This window comes from Lissotriton helveticus, chromosome 1_1 (assembly GCF_964261635.1).
Source record: "Lissotriton helveticus chromosome 1_1, aLisHel1.1, whole genome shotgun sequence".
In the NCBI taxonomy this organism is placed as follows: domain Eukaryota; kingdom Metazoa; phylum Chordata; class Amphibia; order Caudata; family Salamandridae; genus Lissotriton; species Lissotriton helveticus.
The window spans coordinates 1,872,462,938-1,872,482,043 of record NC_136057.1 but is presented as its reverse complement, the minus strand read 5'-3'; positions in this window follow the sequence as shown (position 1 = coordinate 1,872,482,043).

Below are 19,106 nucleotides of genomic sequence, written 5' to 3'. Positions count from 1 at the left end.
TCGCTTTATTTTGTCTCCTAACCCTCTGACGTTCCAAGTAAGTAGTCGCGGGGGGGGCACCTCACGGGCCGCACGTGCATCCTCAGTGGGTCTAGCGTGTAGTCGTTGGGGCATTGGATCGCCTGTGTAGTGTTCTGTGTGTCATAGTAACGGTCTTAATATACATGGATTGTGCAATGTTGAAGTGTATAAGTAGCATGTTGCCCGGACCAATCATGCATCGTACGGTGTGGAGGATGACCGCCAACACTAACGGCCCTCTTGAGGACTTACTGTAGTTCCATCGCTTCGGCATGGCGTGAGGGAATTGCTCAGCAACCTGTGTGTTCGTGTACTCTGTGGTGTGAGTGATGACTGCCAACAATAACAACAATTGTGTAACTCCCCGTCCAGCCCCCCTCCCTGCTCCCCTGCACCACGGACAAACCCCCGCCCGCTTCCCCAACTGTGCAGAGTGCTTTATCCCAACCCAAACTATTTTACTTGCTTGTGGGGGTTGGTAAATCCCCTACAGGCATCGGCTCTGCCCACCTTACTTCACTTCACCAGGTTCAGGTCCATCGCTCACATCCGGCCCCTCCCTCCCATGGTTCAACTTCAGCTAGGGCCCGGTTGACCAGAGTCAAGTAGGTTCTGTTCCACGTCGGAGTCTGCCCCCATTGAGTTCTCACGCTGTGTCAATTGGTCGGTCTGCTTGCCTGCTTGGTCTCCATTGCGATGGTTCGGCTGATCCCTGTGCGACCGGCGAGGTTGGCCTGTCTGTCTCCAGCCGTCAAGCCAGTCTTGTGCCACCTCCGGCTTGTCGAAGAACCATGTCTTTCCGTTGGCTACAATCCGCAATTTGGCAGGGAACAACATTGAATATGGCAGTTCTCTGTCTCGCAGCGCCTTCTTCACCTCAGTAAACGATTTCCGGCGTCTGGCCACTTCCGCCGTGTAGTCTGGAAAGAATGCCAGGGTCGAGTTTTGGAGTTTAACGGGCGGCGAGACTCTTGCCGCCTGCAAGATCGCATCTCTGTCCCTAAAATTGAACAGTCTAGCCAGCATAGGCCTTGGCGCCGCTCCCGGTTTGGGTTCGCCTCCGGGAACCCTGTGCGCCCTTTCCACTGAGAAGAAGTGCGATAGTCCTTTAGGCTGGAGTTTATTTTTTATAAGATCTTCTACATAGAGGTCCATCGCTCTTTTCCCTTCTGTCTCTGGAAGGCCAAGGATGCGTACATTATTTCTTCGGGAACGCCCTTCTTGGTCGTCCAGCTTGTCCTGCAGTTGTCGAGTGATCTTGTCCATACGCTCCATAGCCATTTGCAGTTCCGAGGTGTCCTCAACAAGAGATTTCGTAACCACCTCCACCTGTGACACTCTTTCCGTCATTTTTTGAAAATCGGCTTGCAGCAGAGTAACTTCAGAGGAAATAGAGCCCACTGTTGTTCGCACTTCGGAGAGGGTTTTCATGATGTCTTCTAGCGTGACTTTCTTAGTAGCGTCTGCTTCCTGATTTGTGCCCGTGGAGTTCCGGCCATTCACTTGCGACTGACCCTGTTGACCATAAGCAAATTTATCCAATTTGGCTTGTGTCGACCCGCTCCTTGCTCCCCTGCCCGCCATGATTCGCGGCTGTCGGATAACTGACCCGGTTCCAGCAATCGCCTTGTCCTCTATTCCTCTGGTGGTTCTTCCCGCTCGTCGTGTTTCAGGGGGGGAGTAGGTCGTCGTGCACCCAGCTGTCGAGAGGGGCCTCTGCTCCGGATCTCTCTGCGCCCTGTCCACAGGGGGCTCCTTGCCCTCTTAATCCGGTACTCGCCGTGGATAGTGACCTATTGTTTCTCTCCCCACACACCGCCGTCCCTCCACCGGCCGTGTAGAGCGTCTATGGCATGGGGTCTCGTGAGTTGTGTCCGCCAATAGCCTGTATGGCTTTCTTGGGTGCACGCTGTCTATAGTGCTACTGCTTGTAGATAGTTGTGGCGTCGCGCTGTGTCAGGGCTTCAAGCGCGTCCTGGCAGTGTCCACCTGCCCGCCTCTCACCACTCCAGTGCATTCCACGTGCACCAGTTCGGGCTCAATCCGCCCTCCGCCGGCGGTGTCAGGCACAGCGGCCCCTCAAGGTTCCGTGGTAGGCACTGGCTCCGCGGGGTATCGGCTGGCCGGGGTGCCTCCCACCACGCCGCCGCCCGGCCCGGACCGGCACCACCCCTGCGACCGGCACTGTCTCTGTTGGTTTCTAAGAAGCCTCCTCGCCGCCTCTGCCCTTGATGGAACCCCGGGGGGACTCGCAGGCAGCCCCGATGTCTGGCTGCACGTGTGTGGCCGCGTAAGTCCCCGCCGGGGGTGAGAGGGCCCTTTCTGTGTTCAGCACTGCAGTACTACCTTTTTCTTGAAGTGCCCCGAGGGGATCTCTCCTTCCCCGAGGAGGGCCCACAGTCTTACAGGGCGTCGCTCTCCGCCCGGCTGCAGGCACGGCTTCACGGTCGCCGTGACTTTCCGGCTTTTACTTCAGTCTTTGGTGGGTTAATCCGCCGGCTTGTGCACCGGCGGTAGCTCAGGAGCCCCCCCCAGTCGCGTATGACGCTGGGTCGTTCCCAATGATATCTCACTCGGGGGGAGCGGGGGGGAGTCTACGGAGCAGCCCGGCCAGCCCCCACTTCCGCCGGGGTCAGAGAAGCACTCGAGGCCGGTGCTGCACTCCGGCTGTAGGCCCAGCGATGTCGGGGCAAAATGACGCTGTTCTCGGCCTCGGATGAGCGCCGGGGCAGGACCGGACGATACCGCTCTTTCTCTAGATCCTGGTTCCGCTCCTTCAGGTGGGGAATTAAACGGATAGGTATGTCGGATTTATCAAAGGCCGAGTTGCCTCAGGGAGCTCCCGCTTCACACAGCCGCCATGCTCGGCTGCTAGCCACGCCCCAAGTGTTATCTGTTTTAACCACTTTTGAATATTTCCTTTTCAAGCTTTGTATCCTCTCTATACAGATCACTCATGAAACTTCGAGCTTCTTCAGAGACCTCTTGATCTGCTTGCATCATTACCCCTTACCCTCTATTTATTACATTCTCCTCATGTTCTTTGCCCTGTCTGACTTAGCCTTTCCACGCCAGTAGAGCTGCACTTCTGTCCATATTCAAAATGTTGGAGCTTACTTGCCTTCCACCTTTCTATGAGCTTCTTATCTATCTTTGCCTCGAATTCAGTCTGCAGACTCTCTAGCTCTTCCGCTAATGTTGTAACTGTACTTAAGCTTTCCATTGATGCAATCTGTAATTCTCTTTCTTTTTCCTTGATCTGATTTATTTTCCTTACCTCTTGCTTCAGAACTTTCCCTTTCCCCGCAGGTATAGCATTCATTATCCCTGTTAAGTTGGCCTTACATGCCTTCCATACTATCTGGTCCTTAGCTGTTCCCGAATTGTATTAGAAATACTCATCCTTCTTTTCCCCTCGATCTCTAATCACTTCTTCATTTAATAACTTTGTCCTATCTACTGTCCACCTTCTCTGTGCCTCTTTTTGCCGCAATATCAAAACCATAACAACTGCCGAATGGTCTGATAATATGGCAGGAATATGCTTTATCATCTCGGCCTCTGTTAACAATTCTTGATCTATAAGGAAATAGTCAATTTGGGAATGATGCCTGAATTTCTTGCTGTAGAATGGGAAATCTCTAGTTACCCCGTTCATACTTCGCCAGATATCAACCAAATTGAACTCCCTCATAATATTTTTTAAACAGGAAAATGTTTTAAGGGGCAATTATACTTTGCTTTCGAGGTACGATCAATATCCTTATTTAAAACCAAGTTAAAATCCCCCCCGCCCCATTATGATAGGAGCTGTCGTTTCAAACATATTAGCTTCTAGTTTAGAGAGTTCACGATAATGGATCATGGATAAAAAATTCATCTTGAAATTAAGACTTTTAAACAGTTATTTAACTAGGAGAATAAAGATATAGGGAATTGCAAACTTTGGCAGAAGACTCAATTGGCTTAGCAACACACACTGGTTCAACATCATTTTTATCTCTTCCCCAGCCTCTTGCTTTTTTACTAATTCTGCCCACATACATCCACCTCACTCCTCCATGCTCTACTTTTCACCTCATCTCTTGTCCAGACTATTACCTACTCTTACTGTTTCTGCCCCCTGAAAAACACTTTACCTCTACGTTATCCCCTGTTCACTTATCTCTCCCCAAGCATCTTACCTTCCCTCTTTGAGTCTGCTATTCTTATCTTCATCTTTCCCCTCAATGCTCTACTCCTTTCCTCTCATCATCTCTCACAGCCATTCATCTTCTCTTGCCTCAACTTGTTTGCTGGTTCTACTGCCCATACATCAATCTCCCCCTTCTCCCCAGCTGCTTCTAGTTGGTTCTACCCCTCTTACATCCACATCTCTTCTCCATCTGCTGCTCTTTACCACGCTTTTTCCCCAAGCCTCTTGCCTTTTTTCAGCAGCTCTATTCCTCTACACCCATCTCTCCCCTTCCAGACTCACATTATTCAACCATATTTAGTAAATTTTGAACACTTTCGCATGGATTCTGCCCCTCCTAACATTCCTCTTTTGCTTGCTATTATATGTGGGCAAGCCACTGAAAACCTGAGGCAGAGACCTGTCTCTGCTCACCCACGATCCTCTTGGAACATCAAGCCCTAAATGAGTCAGGTTTTCACCACAGGAGACATGGCCTAGTGGCTGAAGCTGCACACCATGCATGAAGTGGAGCCAGGCTTCAATCCAGGTCTTGGCTTAGCATCCTGTGAATCCAGGCAAATCTCTGTGCTGGAAAAAATGACTGTAGTCTGTGTCTGTTGTGAACGCTCCTATCTCCATGGCCAACATTCGTGCTATGTAAAACTGCCAAAAACAACATGTGGACCCTGCCTGTCACCCAGACTCTAGTCTCATGCTCCAAGAATTAAAGGTGAAGCATTAACCTTTGATGCCAAATATAGATACCCATGTAGTGGCTGAATTGCACAGTGAGAAACTGGAAAATCTAAGATCAATCCAGGTTTCCCTGCTTGACCAAATTGTGTGATCCTAGGCAAATGCTTTATTTTACCGCCCTCCATTTTGTTCAATATCGCATATCAGAGCACATTCAAATACGTGCAATCAGGCTGTGTGCAGTACAACACCTCTTATGATTTACTTAATAGAGTATAATTTTTTTGCATGTTTAATAAGACTGTGGTCAGGAGCTTTAACAACCCTTTCCAGAAACTGGACATGGCCTTCACCTTGAAAGAAGTTAACTTAGCAATTAAAGCCAGCATGGGTGGTAAGGCTCCGGGCCCGGATGGTATCCTGGTTGATTTGTTTAAAAATAACGTGGTGCTATGGGGACCACTGCTCACGCAATTAATCAATGAATGTTGCTCTATGGGATTGTCAACGACGTGGTATGAATCTACCATTGTTCCCATATTTAAAAAGGGTGATAGAGCAAGCCCAGCCTGCTATCGCCCAATATCACTATTGGACTCCACAGTCAAGATAATTGGGCGTGTGGTCTTAGATAGACTACAATTATGGGCAGAAGAGCAATCAATTATCAGCGATCTTCAAGATGGTTTTCGAAAGGGCCTTGGCACTATTGACCAGGGTCTAAACCTTCATATTCTTTTAGATAAATATACGAAAGCCAAGGGAGGGAAGCTGTTTTCAACTTTTGTTGATTTAACATCAGCATTTGATTGCGTCGTTCATGCAAAGCTGTGGATAATTTTGGAAAGGCTGGGGGTGGACGACCACATAGTTTCCTTCCTTAGGCAACTATACTCAGGGGCAAGGGCAAAGGTCATATTTGTAAAGAATGGGGATTGTACCAGGATCTTCTACATTTCGAGACGGGTGCGGCAAGGCTATGTCCTTGCCCCATTCCTGTTCACACTATATATCAACGACCTAGAAAACACTCAGCTTAGGGAGTGCCGGGATCTGCCTATGGCAGCGGCACGATCTGTCCCTGTACTCCTAAACGCAGATGATGCGGTTCTGATGGCCCGGGCGCCCATTGCTTTGCAAAGGGTGGTAACGTCCTTCTCACAATTTATGACAAACTTGGGCCTTACAATTAATTTCTCTAAAACTTTTTTAATGAACTGTGGTCCTGGGGCAAATAAAAAGAAAAAATCAATTTGTATCAACTTGAAGGCACTAGATTTTACTCCTACATTTCCCTATTTAGGGATATTGTTTGATCAGACTGGTTCCTGGTGCGATGCAATAAAAACTAGAAGGCTCCTTTTTTTGTAAGTCCTTAATGGCACTAACAAATTTTAGCAGGAAAATAGGTAGGCGGTGGCCTGGGGAATTGTTGTGCATTTACAAGGCTACTTGCGTAGCAATTGCTACTTATGGTGCAGGCATTTGGGGGTACGCTAATGTGACCACATTACAGGTGGCAGAAAATACTTTCCTTAGATATTTTCTGGTAGTTCCGGACAGTGTTTCCACACTCATTTGCCACACAGAACTCAGTCTGCAGTACCTTGAAGATGTAATTAAGATTCAACCTGTTCTTTTATGGCACAGGGTTTAGCCCACCGAAAAGTCCGCTTTTAATCGTTTTATTTTAAAGGATGCAATGAGTATCGACAAGGCTAATAAAATAAGACGGCTACATTATGTAAATATGTTTTATCACAAATAGCCCATCAGGAATATTTTAGTGATCCTCTAATAATGTGTCAAGTTCCTAGAAAGGTCCTTAAAAATCTCTGTATGACACATTTGAGAGATCTTAGAATAATTAATGAAATGACCAAATCCACTATGGTGGCACACCATCTCACTTTGGTTACCGTTAATATTCAGCCTTATATTTTGGTACCTATGAAGGACTTTGATAGGTTTTTATTAACACGCCTCAGACTTAACATCTTGCATAGATCTCTAAGCTTCCCTGAGGTGAATGATTGGTCAAGATCACTTTGTAAATGCCCAGGTGATGATTTGTCGGCTCAGTCGTCCATATATGTCTTGTTTTTTTTTTCACATTTTACATGATACCCAGAAAAAGATGGATTGTTTCAGTGTTAAAGAGTATGGAACTAAGACAATGCCGCCCTGCATTCCTGGCAATTCAGAAAGTGGATAACATATTCACTGTTGCTTCCGTTACTGCTTTTTTAAAGGCAGTTTTTAGATTCCGGAAATCAATTGTAATACGAATTTTAATATATAAGTTTTTAATTACGTGTAATTCTCCTGATATTTTAAGTTTGGATTCTGATTGTGATTTATCAATTGTGCTTTTATGGTTATTTTTCCTTGCACAATAACCGAATAAAGTTCTTTGAATTGAATTGAATAAGACTGTAGCCCACATAAAGGGTACACATGAACCCTGACATGCCTCTTTGACAGGGCCACTGGAATTATTTGATTTTACGGCTGCTGAGTTTTCCACATAATTATGGACTTGCCACATGATCCATATGTTGCATAATCTGCAGCTTTTAACAAAAAAATAAAGTTTTGTCTACAGTTCAAATGGATCAAACATTACTGAAAACGCAGCAACACTTGTTGCTGCACACTAGAAAGCACTTCGCAAAGGTTAACTGGTAATCTTTCTGTTGCTTATTGCTGTATTTGGGTGAATATCAAAATCATGAGATAATACTATCACCAAATGTGCTGCATTCAGCCACATAATTTGCCTTTTCTTGCTGTGTAAGTTAGTAAACCTTGCCACCTAATGTGGTCTGTTCTTGCCACATAATTCCAGTCACCCTGCTCTTAATTCTCTAATACCATGATCATCAGAGCAATGGCAGCAATGTTTCTCAGTTTTTGTTAAAAAACTCTCACTTTTACTAAATTCAGCTCAATCTCGATCCTTAGTACATGCCTAAAATGCTTCTGTGTGTTAAGAAAATGTGCTTTTTTAAATTGTAATGATGCCTGTCTCCCTTTCCTCCGTCCTAGATGATGGGGCATGATTCTTTCTTTTGTTGTGAGCCCTGCAGGACTCCCTGCTTTACACTTCACACCTAACAGCACTTCAAGTACCTATCCAACCACTGTTATGCAGATGCAGTAATTAGATTTCTGACGCCATTTCAGCCCATGGCAACGAGGCCCAGGAGACGTGAGCCCCCTCCTGTGGGCCACGCAGCACTGCAACACTGCAACACTGCTGCTCTCTGGGCTTTGTAACCAAAGGTTTTTGAAAGGCAGTGTGGGCCGCTTAGTTGTGAATAGCAGAAGTGTGGCCCTGGCCAGCTGCCCACACTGCCCATGCCTAGCGCCGGCCCTGGATTGCTTCTGGAAGATGTAGGAAACAGAGTTCTTGTTGCAGTAGTCCCCCCAGATTTTGGCTGGTATTTAATGCAACTTTGACTGAAGTACAGCAAGTTCCTGCTAACCAGGTCCCCAGTGCCAGTGTTCTTTCCCCAGGACAAGACAACTGGTCACTTGACCCCCAAGTGACCAGGCATTTAGCATGTCTGTAAGTTCCTAGCAAGTGATACCTCTGGCACCTAGGACATAGGTACTAAAGAGGGTCCCTAAGAGCTACAGGATATCTTGTGCCACTCTAAGGGACCAAGCACCAAACACATACAGACTGCCACTGCAGACTGCATGACAAGGTGCTTTAAAAAGTGAAAACACTACATTTTACACACGTGTGTGCCATGTCTCCTAACACTGCAAGTAATATTTGTAAGTCACCCCTACAGCAAGCCTTACAGCCCTAACGCAGAGTGCATTATATTATCTGTGAGGACATGTCTACATGAGCAGATATGCCACTATGATGGCCAGTTCAAATGCTGACAGTACAAGTGAACAGGGAAGTCATCTTAAGGTATATACAGGGCACTGGTCAAAACGAGGTCCCCTGCTGCATAATGGAGTCACTAAAACATATGGTGTTTGGCATCAAACACCTCATTTAATAAACCCACACTGATTTCAGTGATGCATTTATTAATACATGCACCCAGAGGACACTTTAGTGGTATCCCCTGAACCCTACCAGCCCTCTAGTGTGCTTGCCGACAGGTCCAGTCCCTCTTTCCACCAGAGGTGAGTTTCCAGCCCCCCCAGGAGCTGAGAGGCCTGTTGTCCAATAACAGAAACAATGCCTGCTCTGTGGAGCGGTGTTATTACCTCCTTCCCCTGGAAGGATGGAAAATGAGCATTCAAAGGAAGGGAGCTTCAACAAATCCACCACCTTTGGTATGTGAATCTGGCTTCCCTCAGAGATGAGAGAAACCCCCCGGACAGGGCCCATCTGGCGCAGGACAGGTGGCAAAATTAGCTATGCAGGAGTTGTAGTACAGGCAGGCTGAACACACCTCTAGGGTGTCCAAGCCTGACAGGAACACACATTTAGAAATTCCACCATCTTGTATGTGGGAGAATTAGGAATTCTGGGACACAGTGGCACCCACTCCCCAAAGGAAGTGGTGATCTAGGATGGTGTAGTGACCACAGGGGTACGTAGCCCATTGGCCACTACCTCTCACTCCCCTTAACGCCACTAAATTGAGTATTTATGGGACAAGTATACCAGGACTTCAGATTTCTAAAGGAACAAAAGAAGACGTGGACAAAGAAGAAGAATGCTGACCTGAGAACGGGAGAGCACGACTGACTTGAAGCCAACCCTGCCAGCCTGTCTGCTGCACCTGACCCTCATGGAACAACTGCCTCGTACTGCTGCTGTGCAGACCTCAAGAAACCGAAAGAGCTGCCCGTGCTTCACCAATTGCCAAAGGAACTCCCTTGGAGTAGAGGAGCTACTCCCCTACAGTCGAAGGCAACAAAGAAGAAAGACCTGGTACACCAACCTGCCACCTATGGGGAGTACCAACCTAACAGCTGCCCAGGAAGATGTAGCAGTGCTCCTACAGGTCAGATGCATCCTCCCTCCCAAGTGTGGGAATGCCAGGATTGACCATAGCCGCACAACACCAATACCAGGTATACTGGACCCCTTGCAGCAGCCAAGGTTTATCGTGCCCAGACTGGACATCAACACAGAGGAAGACCGACCTGCACTTTGAGGATTTTCAGGGACAGTGAGACCCACTTTGCGAGAGGCCCAGCTGTCCTGTTTGCCCCTATGCAGCAGAAACAAAGACAAAGGGTGAGTCTGCGACCGCCGTCACCCGACACTCCAAAGCACCTATGCACTCACGCTCCAGAGCATGAGAACAAGTTAGATGGTGCCAATGGGGTCCCTAGACCTGCAGGAGCTAAACCCACATTTGGGTTTGCCCAGACTGGACTTCCAGTTGCCGCTTTAGCCTCTTTCTGCAGGCATACTACAGCCACTAAGGACTCCAGCACAGAAACCAAACGCCAAAAGACACCACTGCACTGGAGCCTCACAGCCGGAGGAGAAGTGGAACAAACGTTTCCCCACATGCCCTAGGATCTCAAGGATTGAGCCTCCCTGTGTGTTTGCTTGGACTGGTTCCCGAGTCCCTGCTTGCAGCCTCTTTCTGACCGGAACATTCTCCCATTGAAGTGAAAAGGAGACCCAATCCCTCAACAGATTTCCACATAGCGGAGTTCTGTGAACTCCGCCCAGGCCTATATTGCTAATGGCTTCTGGTGGAGTCAAAACTAAAAAATGTAAGATGAGTTATGGTGTTTAAAGACTAATGGACTGGGCACAATGGAGGACATTCCCAGATCTCTGGACCTGTCAAGTGCCAGTACATTCAGTACGTTTTAAACATACTTCAAGTACATGTACCCAGAGTAAACATTATTATGCGTGCTAAATAGTCAAAATAAATAGTGTTTTTTATAATTATATGCATAACCAATGACTTCTTTAAATGTTCACTGTCAAATTGCTTTCATAACAATTTATTCCCATATAATACCAGCGCTTCTGCTTATACTGTATGCTTGATGGGGGTCTTCGCTGGGCAGCTCCTCAGTCCATTGTCCAGGTGGGGTGGGGTGACTTTGGCCACAGGGGTTGATGACCCTCAAAATCCTCTTTGGTCCAGTAAAAGTCCTGTTGCCACATGACTACTGGTCCCCAGTCACAACAACACAAGCAGTCCCCTTTGATGAAGTCTAGCATCCATATTGGGCTACCAAACTGCACTCTGACAACTCTACCAGGTCCAGCAGACTATGATGCAATTTTTGAGAATCAGGGTTAGTCTCCTGGGCTGCATGTCGGCAGTTATTGACAGTCAATCGATTGTGGCTACTGACTTGTCAGAACGGGTTTCTTCAGCTTTTGTGGCCCTCTGCTGTAACAGGAAGTCAGCCATCTGACTCTTGGAATTCACCTCTTCTGTATGGGGCTCAGGAGCGGATTTTCAATGACCCGGGCACCACAGTTCCAGTCCTCTCTTTGCTAGCCCAAGAATATGCAGGTGCAGTCCAGGGGTTTTGCCAGACTCTCTTGTCAGGTCCAGGGAACAGCAGGGCAGTCCTGCTTTGGTTATCTCTTAAGTCCACATGCGATATGAGGTCTGGGTGCCAGGGGTGCAATATTTATGCCATGAAAGTACCCTCAGTGGATGAAGTAGTTACTAGCCAATTCTCAACCAGGTCGCCTCCCACCCAATGGTGACTTCATGCAATATGTGGCACCTAGCTATCCAAGAGTGCACTATTCTACCCACTACCAAGATGGTTTAAATCTTCTCTCAGTGTGTGGAGCTCGGTAGCTTCCCCTAGAGATGTGTCAACCTGAGGGCTACACACCCACTGTAAAACCAGTTTTACAACTGGTTCCTCCTCTCTATCCCCAATCCCAGCCCATCTACCTGAACAAGAGAGCAGCACTTCTCCTGTGTGTTCACCAGTTGCCCTTCAAAGGTGACTTCCCCTTTGAAGCTTGCCTTTTGGGCTCACACCCTCCCTGTGTGGCTTCCTGCCAGGAACAGATACCACATTTTCGAGTGACAGGCCTTGATTGTTCCCACTCCTGGGAGTCATTTATACCTCTCCCTAGGAGAGCAGAAGGCTGTGTCGTGGCCAGCAGCTACAAATGACTACTGGAAAACTAGAGCAACAGAGTGGCAACTTTCTAAAAGTTGCATATACTAACAAATTACATTACATTTGACTTGGGTATCAAGTCAGGTTAAATGCAAAAATTAATTTGAAACTTTGAAGTATCAACTTTAATAGTTCCATTCAGAAATTAGCACAACTGAATTGTCAGCGTGTAACCTGGTTCTTGCCACTAGGGCTACTAGCATCTCTCCCAGTGAAAATAGCAATAGAGGGTCTTTACAGTCAGAATACATATTCTACTTTCTAATATACTGCACCACGCCTTAGGACTCGATAGGTCTACCTTAGGAGTGACTTATTTGTATTAAAAAGGGAGATTTGGGCGTTGTCATTAGTTTTAAGGGCAACATTGAGTTAGCAATTCAAAGCTGCTCTCCAGGCTGCAGTGGCAGGCTAGGAGACATGTTTTACGTTGTCATTCTCAGGGTGGCACAACAAGTGCTGCAAACCCTGGGGGACACTTTAACGTACAGGTCCCGGGTACACCGAGTACCATATACTAGGGACTTGTAAGTAAGTTAACTTATGCCAATTCAGTATAAAAGACAATCAAACATATACTTTTAGGGGTCAAAGCACAGGCACTGCAGACTGGTTAGCAGCTTTCAGTGCGCTCTCAGAGTAAAATTTCCAGCAGCATCAGTCCAAAACTTTGGGGGTGATCATGCACTTCCTTACTCTTATGCTTATCCAGTTCTGGCCATGTTTTTTTCCTTGTCTTCTGGAGCTTATGGTTCATTTAACCCCGGTAAAAATTCAGCACTATATTACTACATACAAAGAAAAAACTGGACTGGAATACCTACATGTAAAATGTCCTCGCAATCGAGAAGGAAAGTTTTGATTCTATTTAGGATATGTAGGAAATTATGTTGTATAATCTTTTTTACTTCACTTTCTTTTTTTGCCGCTGTTACCAAGTTCACATTTCTAATAGTAACAAAAGTACATTTCCCAAAACTAAAGCGAAAAGTTAACAACAATGTAACAACACAGTCCACCAGTTTGTCCACTATAAGTTCTTATGTCGACTCCTCCTCCTCTTTTTTCGTGTGAAGCTTTTACAAACACCTGTTTTCTCATTGTTAATTCTTCTGATCTACACCTAAGTGAATGAAATGTGTATACTATTACCCATTATTACTAAATTGTGCATACCCCAAGCACTGTACAATGTCAGAGTCTTCATCTATTGTTTAACAATCACATTTCTCATAAAAATAAAAAAATACAAATTGTTTGCTTACATTCAAAACACAAAAGTGATCAGAAGAGAATAATGAACCACAGTTGGTCATCGAGTAATAATCCTTGCCTCTGTCTCTTTAATAGAATCATACAATGAAAAATAACATTCCCAGGCACTGTAGAACATAAGCAATGTAGAACAAGGAGTACAAACAAAAAAGATGATAAAAAAGTTTTTTTTAAGTTTTAATCATCATGATAATTATTAAAAACAGAATCAATGACTTTCAATAATACATTTGTAAATCATTATATTTAGAACAATAAAAAAGGAAGTATGTGATGGTAGCTTCGACGCGCGTTTCGACACAGACGTGTCTTCGTCAGGAAATACCATCAAGTTAAAAAATGTTGAATGTCCGTTTGGGTAAGTTCAGCCTTGTATGATGGAGACGCTTGGCGATGAAAATTATCAGCTCTGAAAGAAGGCTTCTCGTGTAAAACAGTATAGAGAAATGGCTCAGAACAGCGATGAGGAAAATACTGTACACCTTTTCTAATTTCCAAATTGTTCAGAGGTGTGGGAATACTTCAGGACGTACACTGATTAGTACGTGAAATGCAGCCGCCGTGTGTAACTTGGCTCTAATTATCTAAATCGTAGAGGGTGTGGGAGGCTCGGTAATAGCAGGAAAATCAACTTACTATTGATAAAGGATTCTTACAAATGGTTACTGCTGCTTGATGGTCTTACAACGTGCAGCTGCTCGGGCCATGAATCTTAAAGGGACTGGGAATACTTAAAATGGCTGGTAATGCCGTAGTTCTGGGGCAATGAATGTAAGTGCCTCCTTCTAGTCTCGAGCTTCGTGGCCGTATCGCCGGGCTGCCGTGTATTAGAATCAAACATTTCCCTCTCAACAGCTATGAAATTGGAGATTCTATGCCAGGGACGGTATGAGGATTATGCATGCTCAAAGCCTCCTTACCACCCATAATGCCACCTTTGAGATTGACTTAAAAGAACACTTTTTTCAAGGTTGATTCTGAAGACCAATCTTCAGCAATATCTTCCAGACGCCCTCAATATAAAAATGTTTGGAAGTCATTGCACTCATAGCTGAATGGGTGCCAAAACCTACCACATTAATACCTTCCTCCTGCATAATCCATTTTATCCACCTGGCAACAGAGGTTGATGATACTGCCTTGAAAGATTTCTTCAATGCAATCAGCATTTGTCTCTCCCCAGCAGGACTCAGATCCACCCTCATCTCCCCATATGCCTTAATACATCTTCCCAAACAATTTCAGTTTCTCCACAAATTCAGGGAATTAAATTGACGAGGTATTCAATTTTAATTCCTCCTGGTAAATGTAAATTTCACTCCATTATGTGTAAACATTCGGCCTAGGATATCCAGAGCTCAGACGTCAGCCACTCCTCTGTATGATATTAAGAACAACAGCATCGCAAGTTTAGCAGACATCTGCTTCCTAGATATGAAATTGTCATACTGCCAAACAACAAATATCAGGTTCAGAACTTTACTAATGTCCCTGAGAGATGAATGCCTAGACTTTGGATGTCTAGGTAGAAGAGTTCTCCTCGTAAACTTTCAGACCCAAAGGTGTCATACCACTAGTGTATCATCACTCACTGGAAAATGGCCTGCTGAAGTCGTAGACCTAAAGAAGTTCATGGTCCTTGACAACAATCCAGCTTCCAACAATTCTGATAAGATATTTAGGACATTCACAACTCCTGTCAATGCTGGCTTTTTCTCCTAAAACGTAACCATCTCCTCCAAGTGGACCGATATCTCTTAATGGCACCCTTTTTCCATGCCTGTTGTATGAAGCCTGCAGCAACATCGAAAAGGCCCTCTGTCCCCTGTAATCCTCCATGCCATCAACTTCAAGTATCTTACCAGGGCCAGAGATAATCTGTCAGGACAGAGGGAAACAGAGGAAGAGCTACCAGAAAATCCCAGGATAGCTCCAACATTGCTGGTAACCATACTTGCGATCTCAAGATTGGAGTCACCAGAATCAGGTCCTCTGTCTGGCACCTCATCTGTACTAATACCGAGCTGTCATGGTGAAAGCAGAAAAGGTGTACCTTGACCTCCTGACTAGTTCTCTTTAATAATGTATTCACTGCTCTTGCTTTTAGATTCAGTCTTCAGCTGAAATACTCCGATAAGTGGTTGTTCAACATGGACTCAAAGAGATCTTTCCCCCAAGTACCCTATATGTGCATCAGAGCCCTGAAGACGCTATGATCTAGCATCTAGACCTTCGAATCCTGAATGAACCTGAAGTTCCAAGCCACCACCAAGTTCTGTCAACCTAGAAGATACTCCGCCTTAACAGAGATCTGGCACTCCAGGCAGAAATCCTTTATAATTTACACTAATCTCCTGGAACAAGTGCTCCTAGCTGGTTAATAAACTGACTACAGACACATTGTTCATCTTCAGAAGGGCACAGCAAGACACTCTGTCCCTTGTCAGAGAACTGATTGCAAACGATTCAGCTAGCAGTCCGACTGGCATATGACTCATCGCCAAATCCAGGGCGGATACGAAACCTGTCCTGCCATTCCATGCGTATCTCGTGGCAGATTAACTACGTCTGAATATGTTGCTCCCATCTTGAAGTAAAAGGCTTTCAACTTCTATAGTGCTCTGTAATGGAGGGGACCTAGAAAAATGACCTGAATAGATGAGTACAAAAGTCCTACGATCTGGGCCAAGTGTCTGAAAGAGATTCTGTCCCTCTAGAGAGCGTTCCTCAATTCCTTTGAGATCCCGCTATCTTCTTTCAATGGGAGACATAGATTGGCTGCCACAGAGTCTGTCATAAAAGATAGGAAATTCATAGACTGACTTATGATCAGATCCAACATCTTCTTATTGATCATTGTGAGAATGTGGGTGTATTATATAATATGGCTGTGGGGCCTTTTACGTGGAGTACACTAACAGACACCATCTTGGGACCAGTAAGTATTGTTTACTTAACATTAAGCTCAACCCTGGATAGCTGTGGCCGTGAGCAGTACGGCTAGGGAAAGAAACTTAGTGTGAAGCATTTAACAGCACCAAACAACGGAATAATAAAATCACACACCAATAAAAAGGCATGATAATTTGTAAACAGAGAGCACATTTTAATGAATTTTTAGATACCTTGATCATTAAATCCACCACAGGGATCTGGAGAAACAGATTTTAGAACGTTCTATCACTTTTAAAGACAACTGCAAGCAAGCATTGGCAAACGTAAAGTTGGAAATGTTTGAAAAGTTTGGAAAAGTTAGTGTGAGCCCTCCAGCCCAACTTGGGCAACCAAATCCAGCAGGAATGAGGTCTAGGGGACCAGAAAGGATACCTTTGACATATACCTGGACCCCAGAGAGTTTTTACAGCAAAACCCAAACTTTACAGGACAACCGTCATAAATGTCAATGGAGTGGTCCTGATGCTGAGGTATGCAGGCAAAGATGCTCAAAAGGATGCTCTGATTGTGCTGTGGTTAATGGGGGTGTCCTGTGGTGGTTCCTCGGTTCATGGGTTATGTGGGGCGACCTTGGCAATGGAGATCACAGTCCCTTGAAGTCTTCTACATTGCATTAGCTGGACAGCTGATGGTGCACTACTAGTCATTCTGTACCACTGTTGGATGCAAAGTCTTTGGTGGGGGCTGGTGTGCCTTGAGAATGATGAAGCCAAACTTGGACAGCACTCCCGGGTCGGCCAGACTCAAGTGCAGGTTTTGGCTATTTCGGAATTTCCCTCTGTGTGCCTGGCAACTGGTAGCGGTAAAACTTCAGTGGTGGCTACCTCTTTGTCTGTTTGGGCTCTTTCAGCTCTTGTTGTCCTGGAGCTGGATCCAGGAGATCAGCACACTGATTCTCTGAGCCACTAATCATGGTGAAGCTGGGAAATACACTTTTCTTGGGATCAGGAGCCGCAAGGACAGTCCCAGTCTCACTTGCACAAAAGAGAAGCAGGTGCAGTCCTCTTGATGATGCAGTCTTTCTTGGTGCACTTCAAGGGCATCAGGGCAGTCCGTATTGAGTCCTCTCTTCTTCTCCAATGTGAACTGAGGGGCAGGGTGCCTGGGGTGCCCTACTTATCCCAGGAAAGCTCCCCGAGGGGACCATGCAGTCAGTAGCCAATGGCCTACTGGTTCCATTCCTTTCTAGTGATGAAGTTCCAGTGATGGTGGCATCTGGCTATCACAGAGTACCCCATTCTTGCCCCCTTCAAGATGGCACAACCCCTTCTCTGTCACTGGGAACAGGGAAGCCCACCCTAGAGGTGTGGTTAGCAGTGGACTACACGCCCACGGGAAAACCGGTTTGGACACAGGTTTCCCTCCCTTAGATCTGTCTCCTAATTCTCTCCCAGAACAAAATGTATCCTGCTCAGGGATGTTGTCACAAGTGGCCCTTCAAATGTGGCTTCACCTTTAAAGTCTGCCTTTTTGGCTAACACCCTGAGTGGCCATCCTGGGAGAGGATGCGACACCTCGCTCTGCGCCAACTGCCTTTGTTACCGGGCCTGGGAGTTGTTCACAAGTCTCCCCAGGCAGTCAGAAACCCATCTATGTGTCAGTGCCTTTGTGAGGTCACTGTACTAGCTGTGGTGTAGAGTGACAACTTTCTAAAAGTTGTTTAATAATAATAGTGACTTTGAATTTGGTCTGGGGACCAGGTGAGATTTAACGTCCCAATTAATTTGATGTCTTAATTGACCTTGTTAGGTGGTTCCATTCAGGAGTTAGACAAGTTGGGTTGCCAACCCTTTATTCCGTGCCAACGGGGGTCCTAACCTTTCCACTGCAAATTACGATTTGGAAGTATTGCTGCTAAGATTGTAAAAATCTTGGGACGTCTAGTGGTGTTGAGGCGTTGAGAATCATCTGTACCTCCACCGATGAGCCTATTGTTCTTGGAATAGCTAAGTATTTGGGGTGGGCGTGGTCCATTAGGCGGAGGGTTATTTCCACTAATGCAATTGACTCCTGTTAAATGTGTGTTAATTTTAATATTGTAAAAGCTTGCACAACTGTTTTAGAAATATGTATAAGTACAAATATGAACAAATATTTTATCTGTCATGTATTTTAAATGTATGTTGTGGTTTGATGAGTATATACCTCGAATAAAGCTTTCAAACAGCTAAGACATATAGAAAATGACACGTCTTACTTAGTAATATATAGCTCCCTGACATAGGATTCTATGAGCCTTCCTTGGGGAGGCTTACATAATTTACTTAAGGGAAGTGGTGTCTCAGCCATTAGGTGTAGTGGCAAAGTCGAACTGGCAGTGTCACACAATGTCATGTCAGTGTGCATCTTCAGGCTGGGGTCAATTTTGTCTCTGTCACCTTGTGGGTGGCACAACCAGTACTGCAGCCCTGGGTGAACACTCTGTCTTACATGCCTTGGGTGCTTGCGTACCATATACTAGGGACTTATAAGTAAGTCAGTATTTGACAGTTGAGTGTGTCCGATGCAATATAACTTGGTATAAATTTAGAACACTGGCACGGTGGTCTAGTTAGCAGACCTCAGTGTACTTGAGTCGAACAACCAGCAGCATCAGTCCACAATTGTGGGAGAGCACATTCAAAAAGAGGCATTTCCTTACAATCACAAACCCCATATCCTGGAGAAATGCAACAGTTGTGTTGAAATTGCACTTCAGTTACCGAGGGCATTGATGCATCAGCAGAATTTTGTCTAGATAAATAATGAATGTAATCCTCTCCCTCACTCTCAGATGCTCTTCCACTGTCCATAGCAGTTTGGCGAAGCACCACTGGACTGAACATAGTCTGAATGACAGAGCTACAATCTCCAAAACCTGCCGCCTCCAACAAAAGTG